This window comes from Pinus tabuliformis, chromosome 5_2 (genome assembly GCF_031772625.1).
Source record: "Pinus tabuliformis cultivar Carrire ecotype Pingquan chromosome 5_2, CPIR1, whole genome shotgun sequence".
Classification (NCBI taxonomy): Eukaryota; Viridiplantae; Streptophyta; class Pinopsida; order Pinales; family Pinaceae; genus Pinus; species Pinus tabuliformis.
Window position 1 is genome coordinate 795251703 of NC_142306.1, and position 25829 is coordinate 795277531.

Genomic DNA, 25829 nt, shown 5'->3' on the forward strand with positions numbered 1-25829 from the left:
ATAGACCCAATATGAGATTGTGCATCATTTTCAATCCATTTATGAAATTTCTTGAATGTTTGAAAGGCATCAGATTTGTTCTTCAATAAATAAACCCAACACATTCTGGTGTAATCATCAATAAATGTCATGATATATTTATTTCCATTTGCAGAAGGGACAAGCATTGGACCACATAAATCTGAATGAATGAGTTCAAGCTTCCTATGTGCTCTTGAATGTGAATCATGAAAAGACTGTTTGCTATGCTTTCCTAGAATGCAAGCATCACATTGCTTATGTTTCCTAGGAATTGTAGGCAAACCAGCAACACCATTTTTCTTCAATAAGCGGAGACTCTCATAGTTTAAATGTCCAAATCTAGCATGCCATAATAAACTTGATGGAAGTGTACCTTCTTCATGATGAGAAATATATGAGAAATGTTGTGCATGAGCAGAGGTTCCTTGCAGTTTGAGAAGCCTTTCTTCTTCTATTCCCCTCATGACAAGTGAGTGGTCAGATGCTTTTCTTACCTCAAGCTTGCCATCAAACATATAAATGGAGTGACCTTGCTGGCGGATGTGGACCAAGGACAGCAAGTTTCTTTTGAGCTGTGGGAGATATAGAACATGATCCAGAAGAAAGTCTGGAAGACCAGGCAGTTTAAGCCTGATTGTGCCAAGCCCTGATGGCTTGATTTTTGACTGATCTGCAAAGTATACTGCTCCATCAACATTGTCAGTGAAATTTTCAAAAAAATCTTTTCTATGAGTCATGTGACAGGTTGCTCCTGAATCAAGCAACCAATCATTTTTCGAAGAAGCAAGTGAAGCATTAAACAAATCTTCATTTACTCCAATGTTACATTGTGCCTCAATATAGTGAGCAGATTCAGGTGCTTTACCTTTGTCTGTATCATCAGTTTTACCTTTCTGCTGGTTTCTTTTCTGCTCAATTTTGTCCCATGGTAGCTTGCATGTAGAAGCATCATGTGATCCATTTCTTTTGCAGCGAATGCAATGCAGATCTGCCTTTTCTCCTTGAGAATGTCTGCCCCCCCTGCCTTTGAAATATCTTCCTCTTCCTCTTCGTCCACCTCTTCCTCTTGTAGAGTCTTGAGCAGGATGCTTTTCTTTATGAGCAAGGCACACAGTCTCTTCAGAAGATTCAGGGGCTGTCTTCTTTCTGAAAGCTTTCTCTCTTTCAGCAAACTTTTTCACAAGAGAGTCAAAGGTTATATCTTTAAGACTTCCATTTGCTTGCAATGACTCAAGATAGTTGGAGTAAGTAGGATAAAGTGCCTTGAGAAAAGCAATAAGAGGAATATCCAATTCAACCTTAGTGGATTTGATATCATGCAATATAGACTTTACTTCAGATGCAAGAGCAAGAGGATCATTATTTTGCAGTTCAATAGTGAAAAGTTTAATCATGAGTTGGACTACTTCAAGTGCAGAATGTGAGTCATAGAGTTCTTTCAGCTTTTGTAGGGCTTCAAAGGCAGTTGAATATGACGAAATATGGCAACTCACCTCTTCATTTACAGATGCTGCGATTAATGCATAAGCTTTGCTGTTCTTGTTTTCTCAAATGATGAGTTCTTTCTTTGAGGTAGGCTGTACTGGGTCATTGTCTCCTTCTCCGACACACACTCATTTCCACAACTCATTGAAGATGAGAGTGTGTTTTATCATCCGGGACCATTCAAGATAGTTCTCCTTGCCAGTGAGAACTATTCCTACCATGGATATGATTGAATGCATTCTGTAAAAAACTTCTGATAGAAAAGAATACATCTGCTGCAAAACTTTTATTCTCAAGGGAAAAAAAATACTTCTGATGTGACTAGCCAGTAAACTCAAATATTAATTCATATTCATTTGCACAGCATTAAGTCCAAAAAATATCCCCAATAGCATAAAGCACAGCGTTGAACAGTCATATTTGTACTCTCAATTCCATTCACAATACTGTTTTGTTTCATATAAAAACAACGATGCCAATTTGCAAAACGTCAATTATCAGATATTGTGCCCAACTCAATTATTCAAAATGTATCAGCGCATTCCAACCAAACGAGCTGCAGAAATAAGCAATTGAAAACATTGTTTTCTTGCTTGGATCCCCACGCTTCAGCTGCTTAAAAAACAGAGGCTCCCTTTCTAATTGACTCCAGAGAATGCAAACTCCTGCACGTACTTTTCTCAGTTGCTTACAACAACACAATTTACAGCACTCTTTCAAGACAAAAGCAAACCCATTTACTAAATTTCAATATGAAACAGCGGCCCATTTTCTGGAGCTACATAACAGATCAAAGAAAATGGAACATTACAGAACCACAGCTCTGAAATTAGCTGAAAAGCAGAGGAAAAGCAAGAGCCGTTGTGAAGACTCGTCCTTCTCTTCGTCTGACAGTGAGGCCGAGGTCGTCGATATGACTTGGCTCCGGTCAACACAGCAATCTGATCGGATTTTAGAGGCTTCTGATCAAAACCCGTCGGTGTCGATAGAGAACCCTCCAATTGTAGCGGAGGTTAAAGGATCTGTGGAGGCGGGGGCTTTGGGGACTTCCACCATGCGAATACGTGAAACAGAAACTTTTTGCAAATTTGATAAGCCACCCAAAATTTATTAGTGATACAAAGCTGGCAATAGCTGATGCTTACAAACAAACAGACAAGGAATTTCTCAATACAGAAAATAGTCAACACAGAGATGCGGGGTCAACTGCATCAACTGCAGTTCTTGTAGGGGATCGATTGCTGGTTGCAAACATTGGGGATTCGAGAGCTGTTATATGCAGGGCTGGAAAAGCTGTTGCTCTTTCTCGGGATCATAAACCAAATCAAACTGACGAGCGTCAACGAATTGAGGATGCTGGAGGATTTGTTATGTGGGCTGGTACATGGCGTGTTGGGGGGGTTCTTGCTGTTTCGCGTGCTTTTGGTGACGCACAGGCTCGGTTTAATTCCCCATGGCGCCGTCTGTGGGAAACACAAAATCAAAAATGCAACACAAATGGGATCGATCCGCAGACAAAAATGACTGAGCTAGATCAATGCGGCTTGCTGTTGATCGATGGGGTAGGATTGAGGTGACTGAGCCTGAGGAATTCTCCGTGAAGGAGGAGAATAATCTCTGTCAAACGCTCCAGAAACAGTTACCCACTACAGCGACCATTCCGCCAGCAATTTGGAATATGGACAAATACTATGTCAAAGAGCGTTATGGACAGATACTATGTCAGAGAGCGTTATGTAAGGACAGAGGATATTTTCCAGCTACATGGCCTTGATGAGCAGCATTAGTGAGTCTAAGCCTTTTACTTTTAAGGAGGCAGCAAACCAGCAAATTTGGAGGGACGCTATGGTGGGGTAGTAAAACTCCATTATGAATAATGATATTTGAGAGATTGTACCCAGGCCTGGGGGAAAATCAATGGTCAATTCTCGATGGATCTACAAGATTAAACATGCAATAGTTTGTAGCAACAAGAAGTATAAAATGAGGTTCATTCCATAATGGTTCTCCCAGAAGCAGGGAGTAGACTATGAGGAGACTTTCGCTCCTATCACTAGATATGCATCGATCAAGGTGGTCATTTCCATTGCTCAGAGATGGAGTGGAGTATACACCAAATGGATGTGAAGACTACCTTCCTCAATGGGGTAATTGAGGAAGAGGTGTATATCGAGCAGCCTCAAGGATTTGAGACTCATGTGAAGGAGTCCATTTATGCAGGTTGAAGAAAGCACTGTATAGACTTAAGTAGGCACCTCGAGCATGGTACTCAAGGATTGATGGGTACTTGATTGGCTTGGGCTTCACCAAGAGTGAGGCAGATTCCAACTTGTACTATGTACTTGTTGATGGTGAACAACTCATATTGGTGCTCTATGTGAATGATCTCTTTCTAACAAGATCTGAGAGGCTCACAGAGATGTGCAAGGAGAACCTTGCTTCAGAGTTCAAGATGGACATTGGGATGATGCACTACTTTTTGAGATTGGAGGTGTGGTGGCATCCAGGAGAGATATTCCTTGGGCAGAGCAAGTATGCGATTGATTTCCTGTAGAGATTTGCGATGGAGGTTTGCAAGCCTATGTCAACACTCGTGATTACCAACTTGAGGAATCTTAATGCTTCTGGGAATTAATTGGTGGATACAACATTGTACAAGGCAACTAACAGGATCCTTAATGTATTTGGTCAACACTACACCAAATATTTGTTTTGTTGTGAATACCCTGAGCCAGTTTATGGTGGAGACTAGGAGGACACATTGGGTGGAAGTGAAACATGTGTTCAGGAACTTGAGAGGTACAGTGGAGTATGAACTCAGGTATGTCAGAGTTGGTGGAGTGCAGTTGCAAGGATACACAAATTCAGATTGGGTTGGGAGTCCAGTGGACAAGAAGAGTACTTTGGGTTGTTGTTTTAGCGTGGGAATGTTGAAATACGTAACTAGGTTCGGTCTTCATAATGACATGTGTAATCATGATTTTATGTAATTGATGTAAAGAAGAAACATAAAATTATTTTGTAATGCTTGAGTCATGGGTTTCATGATCAAGGAGTTTTACTTTTATAGATGAAGCTCCCATTGCGAGCAATTAAGTTTGGTCATCAAGTCATAAAGTCTAGTGAGTCAATATGAAATATTGAAGACCCATTTGGGCATGTTATACATTGTAATAAGAGAATTTATTTAAGTCACAAACCCTCCAAGACCTTGTCACAAGCACTCTCTCAAGTCGGTCTTCAAAAGAAATGAAGATGATTCTAGAATAGCATGTCGGCCTAGGCACAAGATCAAATCGGCCTATCTTGCATGGACAGACCACTATATATAGGAGCACTCGGCATCACTTGAAGAATAATTCGGTCAATCATCTAAAATAGAGAAGAAAGTGCGATAAACACTAAAGAAAGGGCTCATCATCAAGCGAAGAAAGAAGGAACATAAACCAAGGTATTTTGGCACTGTTTTGGGTTATTCTTCTCGCACGTGTGACAAAGACTAAGGTTTCTATAGTAGTATCGTATCAGTCCCTGAAGAAGTCATCAAGAAGGTCACGAATCCAGCATTCTTGCTAGCCAAGGTCACAAGGAGAAGCCCTCAAGTCAAGTGACGAAGGAAATCACCATCAAGATCCATAATTCAGCCCACATGTGTGAACTTGCAGAAGTTTCAGGCAGCCGAGAATTGCAGGACTGTGGAGGAAGGCCGAAATTTCAAAATAGCCGAAATTTGCAGTGCTAGAAGTCAGTTTGACTAGTGTTGACTTGGTCAAGAAGAAGAAGCAATGAAGAAGGGTCTTGTGACTTGGTCTTGGAGAGGTTAATAAGTCAAGGATCTTGGTCTTGGAATTCGTCACTTGAAGATTCTACAAGAAGAAGAATTTGTTTGGGTTTTCCTCTCAAGTTGGAGAGGTTTTGGCCCTGGTTGATCGCTTACATCTTGTCTCTTGTCTCATTATTGTTTATGGTTTGGTAGTTGCTTGATGAAGAAGAACACTATAATAATCTAAGTCAAAGAAGAACCTAATTTAAAGAAGTAAAAAGTATTCACAAACAGTTATCATTCAAAGAGAAATCACCTAAATTCCTATGCCCTAGATTTCTCAGCAGGGAACAACCATGATCTCATGGTTTAGCAGGAAGCAAAACTCGGTAGCAGTTAGGTCAACAAAGGTCGAGTACATGGCTACGAGTCTAGCGAGTTGTGAAGCAATATGGCTTCGCAAAATACACACAAGTTTATTTGGTCTTAAGATGGGGTCCATAGTGATTCACTGTGACAATCAAAATTGCATCAAGCTTTCGGAGAATCCATTGTTTCATGACAGGTCCAAACACATAGATATTAGGTACCACTTCATCAAAAACAGGGTCCAAAGAGGTGCTATGAGATTGCAGTACATATCCACTCATGAGTGGGTAGTGTTGGGTCTTGAAATTGTCATTCACTTCCATTACACTTTCACTATCATGTCCATTATATCACCCCAATTTCACCTTCATTTCACTACCATGTCACTACATTCATCTCACTTTCATCATTATTGGGTCACATTTATGTTTTTCCAAACTTTATTAATTCTTAGCATTTTTAAGTGAATTTTTGGTTAAAAATTAGAAAATAATGTGCATATGCTTATACCTAACAAGTGGGATGAGATTGTTGACATGTGTAGGTCAAAAGAAAGCTTCTAGAAGACCTTTATGTGGCATCCTAAGGCCAAATTCGAATTCGAGTAGAGAAGATCATGGGATCATGAGGATATGTGTCACATTTCCTATTTGTATTGAAACTCTAAAAAGACATGTGTCTTATCATTTCCTATTTTGATTATAACTCTAGAGATATAGGGAGAAATTCATGGACTCTCATTAATGAAATAACTTCTCATCTTTTTGTATAAATAGGAGATCTCTCTAAGGCTTTGTTAACTTTGTTAGCTCAACTTGTTGTACTTTGTAATTTTGAAAAATTTGAATAAAGCTTTGAAGTTCCCAACATGAAAGGAGATGTCATGGAGCATATTAGAATGTAAGGTAGAGTAAATTTTATTTTGTAGTTTTGCTTTGATTTCATTCAAGTATGTCATTTTATTTTTATAATTGTTTTCAAGTTTAATAGTTTAGATTTCTCATTCATGCAAGTTTAATTCATGCAAGTGTGTTCAACTGGTTGATTGTAGATCTATCTAACTGTGTAATCTATTCTTAACAAAATAGTCCAAGAAAGTAGTCCTCCTATTTTCCAATTGATGCTTGGAGCATTAGAGCACACAGTAGATTTGATGTTAATTTAATAACTCATGTTGTAAGTGAATATTTCCGAAAGCCCTTTCAGTTGATGATTCACCTTAAAACTAAATGGTGAAGTATTTCATTTATGAATGAGTCTTTCTCTGCGTTTTTATGTTTACTTTTTCTTAGAACAATGAAGTATTGGATCCCTCCAAATGCTATCACAAGGAAGTAGTTCTCCCAAAATTGTATAGCAGAGTGATAAAACACTTCATTTCACTGTTATAGTAGATTAGTTGCAATTTCACTTTCAGCCTTAGTCTTTCATTTAAATTTCATTTTCAATTTTAAAACAATGAAGTATTGGATCCCTCCAAATGCTATCACAAGGAGGTAGTTCTCCCAAAATTGTATAGCAGAGTGATAAAACACTTCATTTAGTTGTTATCATTTTTGCTTTCATTTCATAGACATTTTGCCAGCTTAGATTAATCTAACTATTCAAAGTTTTGATTTGTTCATTTCCTTTTCTCCCTTCTTTAGAAATTAGATTTTAACATTAAAAGTCATTAGATTTAGTTGTCCATTAACATTTAGAGATTTCATTTAGAAGCATAACTTTTCTTTCTTAGATTAATTTCCTTAAGCATGAGAAACAAAACCCCCAAAAACAACATAAACTATAAAACAACAAAGTAAGAGAAAGGTTAACTAAGCACATATAGTGCACTACACTTCATCAGTTTACGATAACCGAATTGATAATTTATGTAGAGCAATTTAGGACACTAAATTGACTAGACAGGTAGCAAATATTCTCACCAAGCCTCTAGTGAAGGGGAAGTTCGTGTTCTACATGGACAAGCTGGGAGTGGTGGAAAACCACTTCCTTATTAGATGGGATTGTTGATTTTGTAGCTTCAAAATGTCTTCCGCATAGGCTTGTGTCTAGCATGCAGGAGAAGAAGTCCTCTTTAGGAGGTTGTTCAATAGGAGCAACTAATATGATTTTTTCCCTAAGCCTACCTGAGGGAAAGCACATTAATAAATTTAATTAATTAATGTTGGCTAATTAAGCAAATTTCTAAGGATAAATATTTAATTATTTAAGTGACTTAGATCTAATCTTAACCATTGATCTAAGTGGATTAGGATTTAGTACTAGTCATCTATCATTTGGAGATTGAGAGTTAGGGATTTTGCTCAATTTGAAACTATAAAAGGAGCTTAAGGGATAGGATCAAGACACAATTGTTTTTAGAGAGATTCCAATAAATTTGCATGAGCTAATTGCAGGTTTGTGAAAAGGCTGAAGAAGTTAAAAAAGTGTGCAATTGGGAGTTCGAGTGAGCACAAATTTTGCAGATGGAGTGCAAAAGAGGAGGGCCAAGATTTGCTTGCGGTTGAGGCCAAAGTCTGCCACGAGCTTTAAGAGGCTATGGGGGTCGAGGCCAAGTTTATGGAGTAGTGTCACGAGTGTGGGGAGGTCAAGAGGGTTGAAGCCACACTAGTGGAGGGGTGAAGCTACTTCAAGAAGGCCAAACTTGTGAGAGACAACCAACAAAGTGCAAGACAAATTTCTAGGAGCCAATTTTTCCAGGTTCCATTAATTGTATTTTCAGTGTATTTTCAAAGGGGCGTTTTATTTGGTAAGGGAGCCCTTAATTTTTCTAAGAATAATTTAATGAAGAAAAAATTGGGGGCCAAAACCTTTGTCATTTGTGTGATTTTTCTGAATATTTTTGCTACAAAATTGAGTTAAAAGTACCATATGTTGATTTTTGTAGCTCGGGTAGGTACTTCTGCATAGGCCTTGTGTCTAGTCATGCAGAAGTCACCCACATTCTCCTCAGTACACTTGCTATAGGGTGAGCAAGTTGTTGATGTAACTTAGGCTAAGTCTAATATAGGAAAAAGAACATATTAGTATGTTGGCTTATTGAGCTAAAAGAAACTTCAGAAAAGTAAAGTAATTTACATTAGTAAGTTTAAATCTTAAACGTTGATCTCAAGCGAGGCGAGATCTAATCTTGGCCATTAATCACTTTGAGATTAGGGTTAGGGTTAGGGATTTAACTCAATGTAAAGTTATAAAAGCAAGGTGGACGAGAGGAAAAAGACACACTACAGCGACACAAGATTGAGACATGCATCTCAGTGAGCAGTTGGGTCTGAGGGAGTTCAAAGAGGATGGAGATCTAGATCTACAGGAAAGATCAAGCACAGATTTAGGGCATATCTGTTGGATCAAATCCAAATTAATTGTATTATGTATCTTAGGTGGGCCATTATCCTAGGACAGAAGAACGCGTAAGTTTTGTTTTCTTAACGAAAAACTTGTTGCATAGAAATATGTTTGTGTCATTGTGATTGAGATTGTTATATTTGCTTTTGCTGAATTTTATTGTGTTAGGAACCTAATTACGTATTTATTCAGTAGATCATCTTTCTGGTAGGAAATAAATATCGGGTGCTATATTCGCAAGAAAACTATGGTATCAAAGCACTAACACTAAAAGCCGATCTCGGAATTGCAAAAGCCAGGTTCGTGCAAGATCGCTGAGAGCCAAGTTTGGTCGCGATCGTATGAGGTGGAAATATTTTTTTAAGGTGGGGACCAAAATCAGCTGTAGAGATCTTACAACAGCCCAGGGAGACTTTTATTGGGAAAATAATTAAAAAAAAAATGGTGAGGGGGCGACTGGGTGCTCAACAAGCCTAACAACCCACCCAGCTGCCACACCCAACTGTCGCAAGGAAATCAACCGTTGAAACAGGATGCGTCAAGCCGCAGATGCAAGATTTGTCGGGTGCAAGCAGTTGGGAGGCCAAGCGGCAACGATGACAGGATTCACATGCAATGGGCATGGGCACTAGTAAGTCGTAGGATAGTGGACAGGCTGCAATGATAGTCTAAGGAGATAGGAAACTAGAAGGTTGGGTGGCATTGTTGGAGGGTGCGACACAAGATCTCGTGCACAAGCCGAGGTAGCAAAATGTACCTGACGGTCGACTAAGCCACAAGAAGGTGATAGCAAAGATCAATTGCGGGCCAGAGACAAGGACAAAGGCGACATTGGTGGCGACAATGGTTTGCATGATGACAACCTATTAAATTTGGCAACTAGGGCCAAACTCCACCTTGGACAGCTCATATGATGCAGCTGATATTTTTATTGGATTCCTCTCTTTGAGAGGTGTAGGATTGATCTAAAGATCATCTCATTCTAACATGTACAAATGGAATTATGAATTTATTTTGTTTATGGACAAATTGTCAAGGTCGGCCAGCAAACTAATGTAGGCTCAGAAGCCCAACAGTCACGTCTATTCATCCTCAACGTTTGCATATAAATAGAAGGTGTCTTTGCCTCATTTGGACATCACTCACCTTCTCACACATCTCTCTCTCCTCATATGATTGGGTGCAGATTTCAGGACAGCCTCTCTCCACACGTGCAAAGAAGAAGAATATTTTCTGCATTGACCGAATTTCAAGAAAGTTTGACCAAGCGTTGACCTGTTTGATTGTGTTTTTTGTGGGAGACTTTATGTTTGGGCAGGTCACATTTCTGGGCACGAAAATTGAGGCAGTCCGTACTGTTTGACTAGTGTTGACTGCTAAAGGGTTTGACTACAGCATTGACTTACGTTGACCAAGTTTGACTGAGTATTTTCGGACTGTTTTTGGGCTTATTTGATTTGTTGTTGGAGGCTGAGTTGGCCGAGTTTGATCAAGCTGTTTTGGAGGTCAAAATCTACCCTGTTTGACCAGCGTTAACTTTCCAGTTAGGGCTTTCTATGGCTGCTATTTCACTGGACAGAATTCACTTTGATTGGGCAAGTGAATATTGCATATTGTACTCTCTCTTTGTTGAACTTTTGAAGAATAATAAGAAGAATTGATCAAAAGGTTTCCCCACATTGGGGTTTGTCCCTAGCTGGCGCCATATCTTGTGTCCTCTTGGCTTGGCTTGTCTTCTACTATTTTATTTATGTTTTATCTGCATTTACTGTCATGTTAATGTGATTGCTAATCTGGAAATTGATATTGGGCTAATAAGAAAATTGAAGTAAATTGCTCTTAAGCATAGAACATACCATTGTTATCTAAAATTAACATGGTATCGGAGCTGAGGTGAAGACAAAGCCCAAGCAGGAGTGAGAAGAGCAATCACTGAGATTTGTTGGACAAGGACAAGAGTCAATGGCCTCCACACCCTACTTCAAATCTGATGACAAGCTCAATGATAAATCTGATTATCATGCATGGAAGATGTTAAAGAGAGAGTCCATACAAGGTGCTAGAATTTTTTTATTTTTATTTTTTTGTGGAAAAACCTGCATGGAAGATGTCTCTTGATTTGACTTTGGCGGAGCAAGATGTTATGGATTATGTGCAAGGAAAGATTTCTAAGCCTCCTTCAAATGCACCACCTGCAGCTAAGACAAAGTACAAGAAGGGTGAAGTCAAAGCAAAGAAGATCAGCAAGGATTCTATTCATAAGCATTTGGTTGCATACATCTCCAATTTGAACACATCAAAGGAGATATATGACAGGTTGGTTGGCATGTTCAAAGCTAGCAATGCAAACCAAATTCTCTTTCTCAAGAACAAATTAAAGGACATAAAGAAGGGAAGAGGTGAAGATATTCAATCCTACTTCATGAGGATTACTAAGATCAAAAATGATCTTCTTTCGATTGGAGAAGGTATTGTTGATAGGGAGCATACTCTCAATGCACTTGGAGGACTCTCTCGTAAATGGCACGTGTGCAACACTACTATTCTTAACAACGACAGGATTCCAGGTTTTGAAGAATTGTTGACTAGATGTTCCCAAGAAGAAACAAGGATGATGGAACTAGATATGCCTTCAAATAGGAATGATCCTACTGCATTCTCCGCTCCTGCTAAAAAGAAGAACAATGCAAGTTCAAAGAAGCAATGTCAAGGAAGCCCAGGTTTCAGGAATGGAAGGAAGGGAAGATGCTTCATTTGCAACAAGTTTGGCCACTATGCTAGGGAGTGTCCTAATAGAAGGGATACACCTCATGATGATGATAACCACAACAACAATTTCAGGGGCAACAACAATCAAAGGAATCGCAGATTCAACAACAGAGGAAAAAGGAATGCCCCCGCTCCTCAACAAGGAAATGGTCACCCTCCCAAGAGATCAAGAAACCCCAGGTATGATGAATCTAATGTTCTTGATAACAAGCAAAAAGAATTTTATCTTATATATGCCCTCTCTACTGCCTCTCCTCCGAATACCTTGGGAAATTGGTTGATTGATAATGGTGCCTCAAGGCACTTCACTGGGTATAAGGAAGCTCTTTTAAATCTGATTGAAAAGGATACAAATTTGGAAATTATCCTTAGAGACAATGCCACCTATCCCGTGAAGGGAGTTGGGAATGTTACTCTTCAATTCAATCAAGGTAACACCATTCGTCTACAAGAAGTACTATATGTACCTGATCTAAAGAAGAATCTAGTATCTATCTCGGCAATGGAGGACAAAGGATTCAAGGTGGCATTCATCGATGGAAAGGTACGTGCGTGGAATAAAAATTTCAAAGATGCATTTACACTTGGATTCAAGGTTGATAGCTTATATCAAGTTGGAGGAAGTCCATTGGGAGCTATGTCTTGCGACACATCACTTCAATCTGAATTATGGCACCGGAGGTTTGCCCATCTACATTATAAGGCTCTACCCGATGTGAGAAAGATGGTGACAGGTATGCCCGAATTTAAAGTAGAACATGAAGGTGTTTGTCAAGGGTGTGCCGAAGGAAAGCATACAAGGGGACCATTCCCCTCAAGTGATAGCAAGACTACCAACATATTGCAATTGGTTCATTCTGATCTATCTGGTATGATGCCCATGAACTCTTTGGGAGGATATTTATATTATGCTATCTTTATGGATGATTTCTCTCGTAAGACTTGGATATATTTCTTGAAGAAGAAGGACGAAGTATTCTCATGGTTCCGTTCTTTCAAAGCTTTGGTCGAAAATCAAACAGGGAAGAAGATCAAAATATTGAGGACTGATAATGGAATCGAATATGAATCAAATGAGTTCAATAACTATTGTAGAGAAGATGGCATTAAGAGCAAGACTACTACTACATATGCTCCTGAGCAAAATTGTGTTGCTGAAAGAAAAAATAGTTTTATCGTAGAAGCCACTCGTGCCATGCTTCATGATCAAAGCCTTCCAAAGTTCTTATGGGCCGAAGCTGCAAACATTGTCGTGTATGTTCAAAATAGATGCCCTCATCAAGCGCTGGACTCCAAAACTCCCGAAGAAGTTTTCACCGGTAAGAAACCTGATGTTTCTCACTTTATAATTTTTGGTAGTCCCGTATATTTTCATGTGCCAAAAGAAAAGAGAAGCAAATTGGATGCTTCTGGGAAGAAAGGAACATTTGTGGGCTACAGTGAAACTTCTAAGGCATATAGAATCTATGTGCCTGGTCAAAGAGAAGTGGAGATAAGTCATGATGTCACCTTCGATGAGGATGTTGCCCTTGGGCATATTAGTAACCTTCCTCTTCCACGGAAGGACAAAAAGCAAATTCAGGAAAACAGGGAGAACCGCAAGATGAGCCGATGTCCGATGTTGAAGAACCAATGGATCCCATTGATCCACCCCCTCATGAGCCCTCCTCCTCGAAAAGGAGACCCTCATGGCTTAGGGAAACTCTCGAAGATGCCGAGAAGCATGTTGCACCAAGGGGGACATTTCATGAAAGTAAGAAGCCGAATAGGTACCAAGGATACTTAACTGCAATAAGCACCATTGTTCAATCTGAGCCTGGCACATTCGAAGAAGCAGTGAAGCACCAAGTTTGGAAGGATGCTATGAACGAAGAGTATGAGTCGATTATGAATAATGATGTCTAGGATGTGGTTCCTAGACCCAAGGACAAATCTGTTGTCACCTCGAAATGGCTCTATAAGATCAAGCATGGAGCTGATGGAAGTGTTGAAAAGTACAAGGCTAGATTTATTGCTCGAGGCTTCTCTCAAAAGGAAGGTGTGGACTACAATGAGATAAATGCACCTATTGCCAGATACACCACCATCTGTTCGATTATTGCCCTTGCTACCTCGCAAGGATGGTATCTACACCAGATGGATGTTAAGACCACCTTCTTACATAGTTCAATTAAGGAGGAAGTCTATGTAGAACAACCCGAGGAGTTCGAAGTTCAAGATCGTCAGACACATGTATGCAGGTTGAAGAAATCCCTCTATGGGTTGAAGCAAGCTCCTCGAGCTTGGTATGAGAGGATCGACAACTATCTGATGAAGCTGGGATTTACGAGAAGTGAAGTTGATCCAAACCTTTAAGATTGAGAATGATAGACCTCTCATCTTGGTACTTTATGTGGATGATCTCTTTCTGACAGGTGCAGGCCCTCTTATTCATCAATGTAAGAGGGAGTTGGCTTCCGAATTCGAGATGAAGGACCTAGGACTAATGCATTACTTCCTAAGGTTGGAGGTCTGGCAAAAGCCAAGTGAGATTTTCCTTTCTCAAGGAAAATACATTGTGAAGCTACTTGAAAGATTTGGGATAGTGGACAGCAAGTCCGTGACTACTCTGATGGAACTTAACTTCAAGAAGTTATGCGGAAGTGTTGTTGGGCCCGATTTGGGAAATCCTTCTGAGTATCGTCAACTCGTGGGGGCCCTGATGTTCTTGGTGAACTCTCGTCCGAACATATGTTTTGCAATGAACACATTGAGTCAGTTTATGGTCGAGCCTCATCACATACACTGGATTGCTGCCAAGAATCTCTTGAGATATCTCTAGGGCACAATCACCTATGGACTAAGATACACTGTCGGGAATGTGAGGCTCCATGGTTATTCTGATGCTGACTGGGCTGGCAGTGTGGTGGACCGTAAAAGCACATTTGGATGTTACTTCTCTCTAGGTTTTGCTTCAATATCTTGGATGAGCAAGAAGCAGAAGTCAGTTACTTTGAGCACTGCTGAGGCCTAATACATTGCTACCAGTATGGCCTCCTGTGAAGCTGTTTGGTTAAGGAAGCTCTTTAGTGAGCTATTTGGTCATGTGTTGGATACCACTGTGATCTATTGCGACAACCAGAATAGGATTCGTTTTTCTGAGAATCCCATGTTTCAGGACTACTCCAAGCATATTGATATTAGGTACCACTTTATTCAAGATATGGTACAACAGGGAGCAATAAAGCTCCGTCATATTGGGACTGATGATCAGGTTGCAAATATTCTTACGAAGCCCCTGGGGAAGGTCAAATTCTTAAACTTCCGTGAACGACTTGGAGTCATTGAGAGACCCTCTTATGAGGGTCCCGTATGAGATGGATATTGAGCTCTAGGAGCTCCGAAGGGCTTGGGGTACTTCTTGGAGCGATGAGCGACCACAGGGTGAGTGGTTCACCTTCCCCTATTGGTGCGTTGTGTACAGGTTGAGTGGTTCACCTTCCCCTGTGATACCCCATGTTGAGATATGCATAGGATGAGTGGTTCACCTTCTCCTATGGCATATGAGCAGGATGAGTGGTTCACCTTCTCCTGCTGGCACATCCTACCCATGCAGTCTGGGACTCATGGGAAGTACCTCTCATCTGGCCAATGAGTAGGGAAATGAGGATAGGGACCATAGTACTACCGATGGACGCATCGTGTACTACTATACTCCCTATGTTAGGATGTTTGATATTGATCAGGGATGAATGGAGATCAACTTCGGGTCAGTGGAGAGTAGTATAATACACTCTTGATTATTGGAGACTGACTTCAGGTCAGTGGAGAATGGTATGATACATTCTCGATCATTTTCTTCTTCATTATTTCTTCATGGTTTAGCAGAGGAGGGATGGTACTAATTCTCAAATGGTTTGGCAAGTGGAATTCGTCCTAGTTGAGAGGGAGTGTTAAATTTCGCAACTAGGGCCAAACTCCACCTTGAACAGGTCATATGATGCAGCTGACATTTTTATTGGATTCCTCTCTTTGAGAGGTGTAGGATTGATCTAAAGATCATCTCATTCTGACATGTACAAATGGAATTATGAATTTATGTTGTTTATGGACAAATTGTCAAGGTCGGCCAACAAACTAATGTAAGCTCAGAAGCCTAACAGTCACGTCTATTCATCCTCAACGTTTGCATATAAATAGAGGGTGCCTTTGCCTCATTTGGACATCACTCACCTTCTCACACATCTCTCTCTCTCCTCATATGATTGGGTACGGATTTTAGGACAGCCTCTCTCCACACATGCAAAGAAGAAGATTGTTTTTCAGTGTTGACCGTATTTCAGGAAAGTTTGACCAAGCATCAACCAGCAGCGTTGACCCGTTTGACTGCATTTTTTGTGGGAGACTTTCTGTTGAGCAGACCGCATTTCTGGGCACAGAAATCGAGGAAATCCGTATTATTTGACCGACGTTGACTGCATAAGGGTTTGACTGCCACGATAAGCTATGAGTATAAGTGTCGACAGGATTCAGTGGACAATGCATGGTACGAAGGACAATACCAACAAGGTTGGCCAGCAAGACCGGCAGAGGTTAGCCCTCGGAGGGAGAGAAGGAGACCATACTAATTAGGGGATTGGCAACAGAGTTCGTGGATGCTCAAAGGACCTGTTGCTACAAAATCTAACAGGCCTTGGAGAGGAAAACCCTACAAGGCATAAACTAGACCAAAAGACAACAATGGGGTAGTGGCCCACAGTCACCATAGCCAAAACCCCCTGCTCTTCACTGACTTTCACCGATGGGAGGAGTCCCGATAGGAAAGAGGTCATTTATAACAAATATTTTGAGGTTAATATGTAAGGTTACCTCACTAGGAGCTCCTCAAGAAAGGCACAATTTAGGTCTAAGGCTCCACAAGAAGACAATTTGCTTTCTATTATGAGACCTAGGAAAGAGGGCACAATACCTAGGGTTTGATAAATTTGATGAGTGTTGGAATTTCCAAAGGTCAAGGCTAAGAGAAAAGGTTTCCAACAATATGTACTAGCAATGCCAAGGCTCATGAAACCTTCAAGAAAGCCCTTAAGTTGAAGCAAGGCGAAAGTAGGGTTTCCCTCTTAGGAAAACAACTAGGGCAAGAAAGTTTATGGATGAAATTGAAGTGGATGCCCACCAAAAGGATAGATTTTGTGGCAAATACTATCCCCTTGATGTTTAGGCTCTCCAACCACCAAAATTCTACTTGCCTAGGGATTCGCACCAAGCCCTAGTTTCCTAGCTTGGCCTTGAAAGGGCCAAATTAGGAGAGAGAAAATATGGATAAAAATAGAGTGCGGTCACCAACCAACTAGGCCAGTCCCTTGTCCCTTGAAAATATGGAGTCTAGGATGAGATAGATTAGCCAAAAATGTTTCTAAGGAGGTCGAAATTTGATGCCCTAGCAACAAAATTTCAAGCATTTACCTATGCAATGGAAAAATGGATTTTCATGGGAGAGCTACTAGGAGTTCACCACTAGGACAATTCATCACATGTTATGTATGAGTAATGCATGCAACATTCATCTAGATAGCATTTAATTAATCTTCAACAAATTAGGGCATAATTTAGCATAAAATAGATTGAATTATTCCATACATTAGACATAAATAAACAAATATTCAACAATAGTGCACTTACAAAATAACATGCAAGATTTTTGTCCATTAGTCCAAAGAATATCCAAGATCAGCTCCAAATATCAAAATGCATCCAAGATATCCAATTTATCCACAAGAGAACAAGTCTGAATTCCTCTAATGAGGCCAAAGATCCAAGAGATGTGATGATGAGAGATCACAATGACATGTTTCTAAATTTATATGAGGCATACGAATGCGTATTTAGCCTACAAGCCCCACTAAACATAAAAACAATGTGCTAGGTCACAAGCCGACCTAGTAGCCTTTGACAAATTAATTAAAAATCCATATGTGCAAGCCAAAATGTTGACGTCATGCTAGCGTAGGCTTGCTTAGGGCAAGCGTTGAGGGAAATAGGTGCCTTAGCAAGTGTAGAGGCCCTCTAAAATCATGGTCTAGGGGTTGGCCCCTAGATCTCTGTCATAAACATCCTGTGGACCCTAGTTTTGGGTTTGGGGCACAAAATGGGTCTCCCTGTGGTCAAGATGCCTGACTCTGCTCCAACGTTGGGGCCTCTCAAGATGGTACCAGCCCTCCTTGTCTCACAGTATGAGACCATCCTCATCTCGGCCCTAGATCAACTGCCTGCCTCTGTGATCACTGCTAAGCCGGTTGGGGGCATGCTGGTTCAAGTGCATCATCCCATAAAAGTAAATGATATAGGGCAAAAGGCAGAAACGTTGTGGGTGTTGAAGGTGCCCATGGATGCAAGTGATGCTCTACAACTGTCCAAAGGCCCATGGCTCTAGTGTTATCGGAACTGAACCGGTTTCGGCAAAACCGACCGGTTTGGAGGCAAAATTGGACTGAACCAGCCCTCCGAACCAAAAATGACCGGTTCGGTACCGGACCGGTTCTGGACCGGTTCCGGACCAATTCCACCGGTTCACAAGGCCCACCGCTGTGCGGCCTGGGCATAACAACAACAACAACAAAATTTAGTATTTTTTTAATTTTTTATTATTTTTCCTAGTTTCTAACGCTACTCTAGCACCCCCTAAAGCTATTTAAACACCCCCATCCCCTCTATTTCACTCACACTATTCATTTGAGTCTCTTGCAATTCTTGAGCTAAGTTCGGTGAGGAGAATTCAGAGAGTTTTTTGCATGGTTGTTCTGAGGGAGATTTTTTGCAGATTTGAAGAGTTGATTGGAGCATAGTTGCGGGGGAGCCCCCCCCCTCGAACCCGCTCCTGAATCGCGCTCCGGGCGGAAGCGGCTCCGGAGCGCGCTCCCGGAATCGCTCCCAGATGGGAGCGAAAAAAATTGCGCTCCTTGCCATTTTCGGGAGCGCTGTAGGGAGCGGTCGCTCCGTCGCTCCCGGGCATTAAAAAAACGCTCCAAGAGTGTTTCGAGCGGCGCCGGGAGCGATCCGGCGGACAACCAAAAAAAAAAATCCGCTGACCTAAAAAAAAATTAAATTTAAAAAAAAAAATTAAAAAAAAATAAAATTAAAATAAATAAATAAATAAAAATTAAATAAATAAATAAATAAAAATAAAAAATTGTTTTAAAAGCCCAATGGGCCTAAAAAAATTTCATTATCACTTCATTGAGTTGAGTTTGTTGGAGAGCAAGAGCAAAGGAGCAAGGAGAAGCGAGGAGCAAGTGCCGAGGAGCGAGGAGCAAGCTTGCAGAGGTAAGTAACTTAGTAATTTAGTTAGTTTAATTAGTTTAATTTAATTAGGTAGTAATTTAGTTAATTTAATTTAGTTTATTGAGTTTAAAAATCATGAATTTAAATTAAATTAATTAATCCCAATAAATTAAATTAATTTGCAGATTCAAGAACCAAAACCCTACAAACATCAAACACCATGGACCTAGCTATATTTCTTGGCATTTTCCTCTTCTTGGTCCCTTTTATGGTTATTATGGTGCTGGAGAGTAGGAAACGGAGGGGCCAAACTGAAGAGGGGGATGAAGAAGCTGGAGAAAGTCGAATTGGTGAAAACCCCGGTGAGGAGGAGCTGGAGGAGGGTGAACATGACCCTCAAAAAACTAAACAAGACCAAACCCCATTGTGGAAATATGTTAACAGGGCTGAAACAGGGAGAGGGGGTGGAACCACTAAATTTCATTGCCCCCATTGCAACACTAATTACACAGGTTCATACACCAGTGCTAGAAGACACCTCTGCCGGAAAAGGCCATGGGATGGAGACAAACAAATAGGAATCAAAACTTGTACACTGGTGTCAGCAGCAGATAGAGCCAAATACATAAGGGAAGAGGAGGAAGCCCAATACAAATCAAAAAAATCAAGGGGTTTCTTTGAACCAAGCTCACAATCACAAAGAACTCCTTCAGCATCCTCCCAAGGCAATGGATATGGAGGCACAGGGTCATCATCTTTAAGGCGTAGAACATAGTTTTAAAAACCGTTCACAAAAACCGGTAACCGGTCAAACCGGCCGGTTAGATAGCTGGCAGGTCCGAACCGGCCTGAAAACCCGGTCAGCTCCCTCGTTTGCCCGAAATTTGGCCCTAACCGGTAAAAACCGGCCGGTTTAGGACGGAACCGGCCGGTTTGTATCAAACCGGCCGGTTTAGGACGGAACCGGCCGGTTTGTATCAAACCGGCCGGTTCCGTCCTAAACCGGCCAGTTTATGGCAAGCCCACCGTTTAATGAAAAAAAGCGCAGTTGTTTTGTGGTTTAGGGGTTTTGGGGGGGAGGTAAAGGTATTTTCCCTCCAAAAACACCCTCTCCAAGCTATAAGAGACCCCTCTCACTCTCATTTGTCTCACACAACTGATTTGGAGTGTTTGTGAGTGTTTGTGAGTGTTTGTGAGTTTGTTTGTGAGCTTGGAGAGTGTGGAGTTTTTGCTGAAGTAGTCATCTTGGAGTTGGAGTTGGAGCTATTTTGTAGATAGTGTGTAGCTGTCAGTGGAGTTGCCATCTTCAAGAGGAGGCTAAGGGAGCTAGTTTGCATTTCCAGGTAAGGATTTGCACTTGATAATTCCTCATTTGAGTCTGTTGTCCATGAATTTTTTTTTAATGTGTTATACTTATAAACTTCTCACTTCTATGATCTATCATGTATGCTATAAACTCTCTAGCTCTATGCTATCAAATTTTGTAGCTTGAGCCTTGCATGTGCATTTGTTTTTCTACATTTATCTTTGGTTTTCCATTTTGCTTAGCTGCAATTTTTTTTTAAATGGCAGATTTCTTTGCAAATTGTTATTATTTCAAGCAAACATGGCTCCAAAAGGAAAGGACAGTGCATGGGTTCATTGTGATGTAATTGATGGAAAAATGATATGCAAATTATGCCATAAATCTATTGGAGGTGGGGGTATTCTTAGGTTGAAACAACACTTGGCTGGGGTAAGAGGCCAAGTAAAGCCATGTGATGCACCAAAAGAACTGTTAGGTCCTATTAGGGCAGAATACATTGCCAAGCTTGAAAAATTTTATGAGGATAAGGCTAGGGAGAAGGCCATCCAAGATGAAATTGCAAGGAAGAGGGAATTAATAGAAGCCATGAAAGAGAGTGGGTATGATGATTATGAGATTCAAGACTCCACTTCTATCCCTTCCACCAATGACCCCTTTCACTATGTTCATCCTTCTGTTAGAGTTGGCCAACCATCAAAAGGAACAAAGAGAGCAAACATCCAAAGTTATTTCTCATCTTCTGCCAACATTGCCTCTTCTAAATCTAATCCCACTTCCTCCCAGCCAAGTTCTCAACCCACTTTGGATCAACATTGGAAAAAACAATGCAAAGAAACTTCTCACCAATACATTGCTAGATGGTGGTATGATTCAGATATCCCATTTAATGCTGCTCGCTCACCTTATTACCAAGCTATGTGGGACTCTGTTATAGCTGCAGGAAAGGGCTTCAAAGGCCCTAGTATGCATGACTTGAGGGGAGCTCTTTTGCAAAAAGAGATATCTTCCATTGATGAGTATTTGGTTGAGTTTAAAGAGTCATGGCTCAAAACAGGTTGTTCCATTATGTCAGATGGATGGACCGATGGAAAGAACCGCACTATCATTAATTTCCTTGTTTCTTGCCCTCAAGGAACCATGTTTTTGAAATCAGTTGATGCATCTGATAAGGTAAAGGATGCAAGCCTTCTATTTGAGCTTTTGGATAACATTATTCAGGAAGTTGGGGAGCAGCATGTTGTGCAGGTCATCACTGATAATGCCTCAAACTATGTTCTTGCTGGAAAGATGCTTGAGGCCAAATATAAGACCATATTTTGGACTCCATGTGCTGCACATTGCATAGACCTCATGCTTGAGGATATAGGCAAAGTGGAGTGGGTAAAAAACACTGTAGAGCATGCCAAGTGCATTACAAAATACATTTACAACCACTCATGGGTATTGAGCCTAATGAGGAAACACACTGGAGGCAAAGAGCTTGTTAGGCCTGCAATTACGAGATTTGCAACTCACTTCCTCGCGTTGCAATGTCTCAATGGTCAACATAAAAACTTGCAGAAAATGTTTTCCTCTGATGAATGGTCTGAATCTCGGTGGGCTCGTAGACCAAATGGAAAAGACACCAAAAAGAAAGTGTTAGACACTTATTTTTGGAAAAGGTCTGTAGAGCTTGTGAAAATTACCGAGCCCCTTGTTAAGGTGCTAAGGTTGGTGGATGGGGAAAGATTGGCCATGGGCTACATTTATGAAGCTATGGATCAGGCAAAGGAGCAGATACGGGTAGCTTACAAGGACAGGTTAGCTAAATATGGCCGTATATGGGAGATCATTGATAACAGATGGAACAATCAACTCCATCGTCCTATACATGCAGCCGGGTATTTTTTGAACCCAAGGCATCACTATAAAAATCGGCTAGGAGATCAGCATGATGGGGAGGTCAGAGCTGGATTGATTGATTGCTTGGAGCGCATGGTCCCTAACCATGTAGACCAGTTGGAAATACATAGACAGCTTACTATTTTCAATATGGCAAGTGGTACTTTTGGCAAAAACTTGGCAAAGATGGCAAGAGATGTGGACCAACCAGGTAAGCAATTCCAATTTCCATTTTGTTTTTCATTTCAAGTTAAAATTGTTTACGTTCTTTACAATTCAAATTATAAACTAAGTTACTAATTATTGTCTTTTTCTTTGCAGCACATTGGTGGGAGTCATTTGGTGGCCAGTGTCCTCAATTGCAAAGGTTTGCAATTAGAGTCCTCAGTCAAACTTGCAGTGCTTCAGGTTGTGAGCGCAATTGGTCTGTTTTTGAGCGCATACACACGAAGAAGAGAAACCGTTTGGAACAAAAACGGTTAAATGATCTTGTTTTTGTGCAATACAACCTTCGACTGAGGAGGAACCAAATGATGAGCAAATCACCTGATCTAGATCCCATTGTGTTGGACGATATTGATCCAACATCAGAATGGATGGAGGAGACTGAAGATCCTGTGTTTGAGGCTGATTTTGATATCGACATGGCTTTAGCGGGGGATGAGGCAGATTATGTGGCGGCATCAGAACCAGGATCAGTAGCGGCATCAAGGAAAGGCAAGGAACCAATGGAAGGCACTAGTCGTGCAGGTCGACAAACTTGTGCTTCCATTAGGTCCACTTCTATTGTCATTGGTGGCATTGATATTGATGTTGCAGATCAGGCTGAGGCATCCTCAGACTCTGAACCAGATGATGATGATGATGATCCTGTGTCTAGTAGTGGTGATGGACTTGATGATTGATCATGTGTACACTGTAGACTTGTAGTAGGCCAATGGCCTCATAGCTTGCAGCATTGTTTTTGGACTTTATAGGCCATTTAGAGCCTCATTTCTTATGTATTTTGCTATTTTGTCGATGATATGTATTGCACTCGGTGCCATTTTGATATATTCACCTTTGCATGGTATATAAATGAACAAACTTTGCATATTTTGTCTCTATTGGCTTGGAATCATGGTTTTACATCTTAAAAATAGTTTTGTTTCATTAAAAATTAATTATTTAATGTATTTTTTTAAAACCGGTTCGTTTAGACCAAACCAGTCCCGGTTAGACCGGTTCCGGTCGGTAAACCGGTTCATTAGGTGGACCGGTCCGGTCACCGGTTCCGGTTTTAAAAACACTGGCGTAGAACCATATCAGATTTCCTTGATGAGGGGTGTAGGAATGATGTGGATTCAAAGGTTTACAGGTTTCTCTATGCATGTGGGATACCATTCAATGTTCTTCGCTCACCTTATTGGCACAAAATGGTTTCTGCCATAAATGATGCCCCTAAAGGATACAAGAGCCCTGGGTATGACAAGGCAAGAACCGTTGGCCTTGATCATGAAAAAGCAAAAATATCACATTCTTTGAATAGAATGACAAGTTCTTGGACTGACCATGGGGTGTCCATCGATATGATGGATGGACAAATGTAAAAGGCAAGCCATTGATAAGTGTTCTTGTTGTGTCTGTTAGTGGTCCCATCTTTCTAACTGCACATGATTACTTAGACAAGTTCAAGACCGCCATCAACATTGCAGAAGCATTACTTGAAAGTTTGAAACAATTGAGCGTATTGGGCCATACAATGTCATCCAAGTCATCACTAATAATGCTCCTACTTGTAAGGCAGCGGGAGCAATTATTGAGGATAAATACCCCAACATATTTTGGTCTGTATGTTTGGTTCACACATTGAACCTTCTGTTGCATGATATTGTTAAGAACAAAAATAAACAATACCAATGGATTGGTGATTTGTACAAGAAAGGCAAACAAATGATAAAATTTATTACAAATCATAGCAATACCCATGGCCTTTTCCGCAGTCACTCGAGATTAGAGTTGTTGAAGATTGCGAAGACCAGATTTGGTAGCTATTACCTCACCTTCAGGCGCCTTTTGAAGGTAAGAGAAGCATTGGCTAGCACGGTATCAAGTCCACATTGGCAGGTATTAAAGGGAAGGGCTACAAATGCAGCTGATAGGGGAGGTTTTGAAATGGTGGAGGAGGCCACTCTTGATGGTCAGTTTTGGACAAGTGTGAGGCAAGTATTGGATTTCACCAAGCCCATTTATCACATGATTCGGTTTGCAGATACAGACAAACCAGTGATTGGTGAGGTGTATGAGCAAATGGATACCATGTTGGGGGAAATAAAAGATATTGTTCATAACAGAGATCCCGACTTGTACAAACTGATTCACGATTGTGTGTGTGAACGGTGGAATAGACTTAATCTTCCACTACATTGCTTGGCATATATCCTTACGCCAAAATACTACTCTACATCTTGGTTGGGCCAACCTGCAGCAGGGGGTGGGGTTAGGACCAAACCCCATTTAGATCCAAAGGTAACTAGAGGATATTTGGAAGCATTAGAAAAGTTGGTACCTGACAGGAAGGAATGTGCAGTTGTGCGCTTTGAAATAGGCAAATACTTCAGTGACACTGGTTTGTATGGTAACTTCCATGCAATGGACGACAGAGATAGATTTGATACTCTCACATGGTGGGAAACATATGGCGGCCAGGGACTTTTGCCAAAATTGGAAAAAAAAGTTCTTTCACAGGTTGTAAATACTTCTTCTGCAGAGAAGTGTTGGAGCACCTACAACTACATACATAATGTGAAAAGAAACAAACTCAATGAAAACCGAAGAGAAAGCTTGGTTTATGTGCACTACAACTTGAGGTTGTTGAGTCATTACTGTGATCGGGCTTATGAGGATCCCACATATAAAATTTGGGACAATCACCCAGAGGATGACAATTTGGAGGATGGCATTGTACATATTGAAGAACTGGAAGAAGAACTTGTAAGGGATAAAGATGAAGCAACTGCAGCAGCCATGCCACCTCCACCTCCACCATCCAGTGGCAGTGCTCGAGGTTTGAGTCTTGTTCCTTTGTTGTCGCCACCTCCATCTACACCCTCACGTGGAGGTTCTAGTTCTGGTCGTCGGTCTGTGTGGGAGACTCCTAGAAGACCACCACGACCTGCTTATACTCCTGGAGACTCTCTGGCAAGGGCCACATGTAAATTTATAGTTTACTTGTCTTTTTTAGTTTCTGTTAGACTTTAGTTTTCATAACTGTTGAGTTTTGAGTCCTTGACTCTTGACTCCTGACTCTTTCATATCATAATGATATTTTTTGTAAACAATATATCACTGTGACAATGAAAATTTGAAGTTTGAAGTTGGGCCTTGGCAATTATAACTCATTGGTAATGATTGTGAATTATGAATATGATGCTTCGTGAAAGACTAAAGTTGTTTCATTTCATTTCATTATTCATGTTTCATTTTATAAATATATAACATTTCATATCATGTTAACAGTTAGAAGTTAGGACTTAGAAATATCTTAGATATTACTTCTTGTAATGGTTAAACTTAGCTTACAAGTACAACTTTGGTGATCAATGATGATAAATGTTATTGAATTTTCAATTTTGAAAGCTTGAAGTT

General features: G+C 40.6%; 1 protein-coding gene and 1 pseudogene across 1 annotated transcript in view; one reads left to right on the top strand and one right to left on the bottom strand.

The window, feature by feature from the left end:
* NUDX15 (nudix hydrolase homolog 15) overlaps nucleotides 1–25829 on the bottom strand; it is a 122454-nt gene that overhangs the window by 91417 nt on the left and 5208 nt on the right. The window lies entirely within an intron of this gene.
* On the top strand, nucleotides 2306–3098 carry LOC149161701 (putative protein phosphatase 2C 59 pseudogene; annotated as a pseudogene).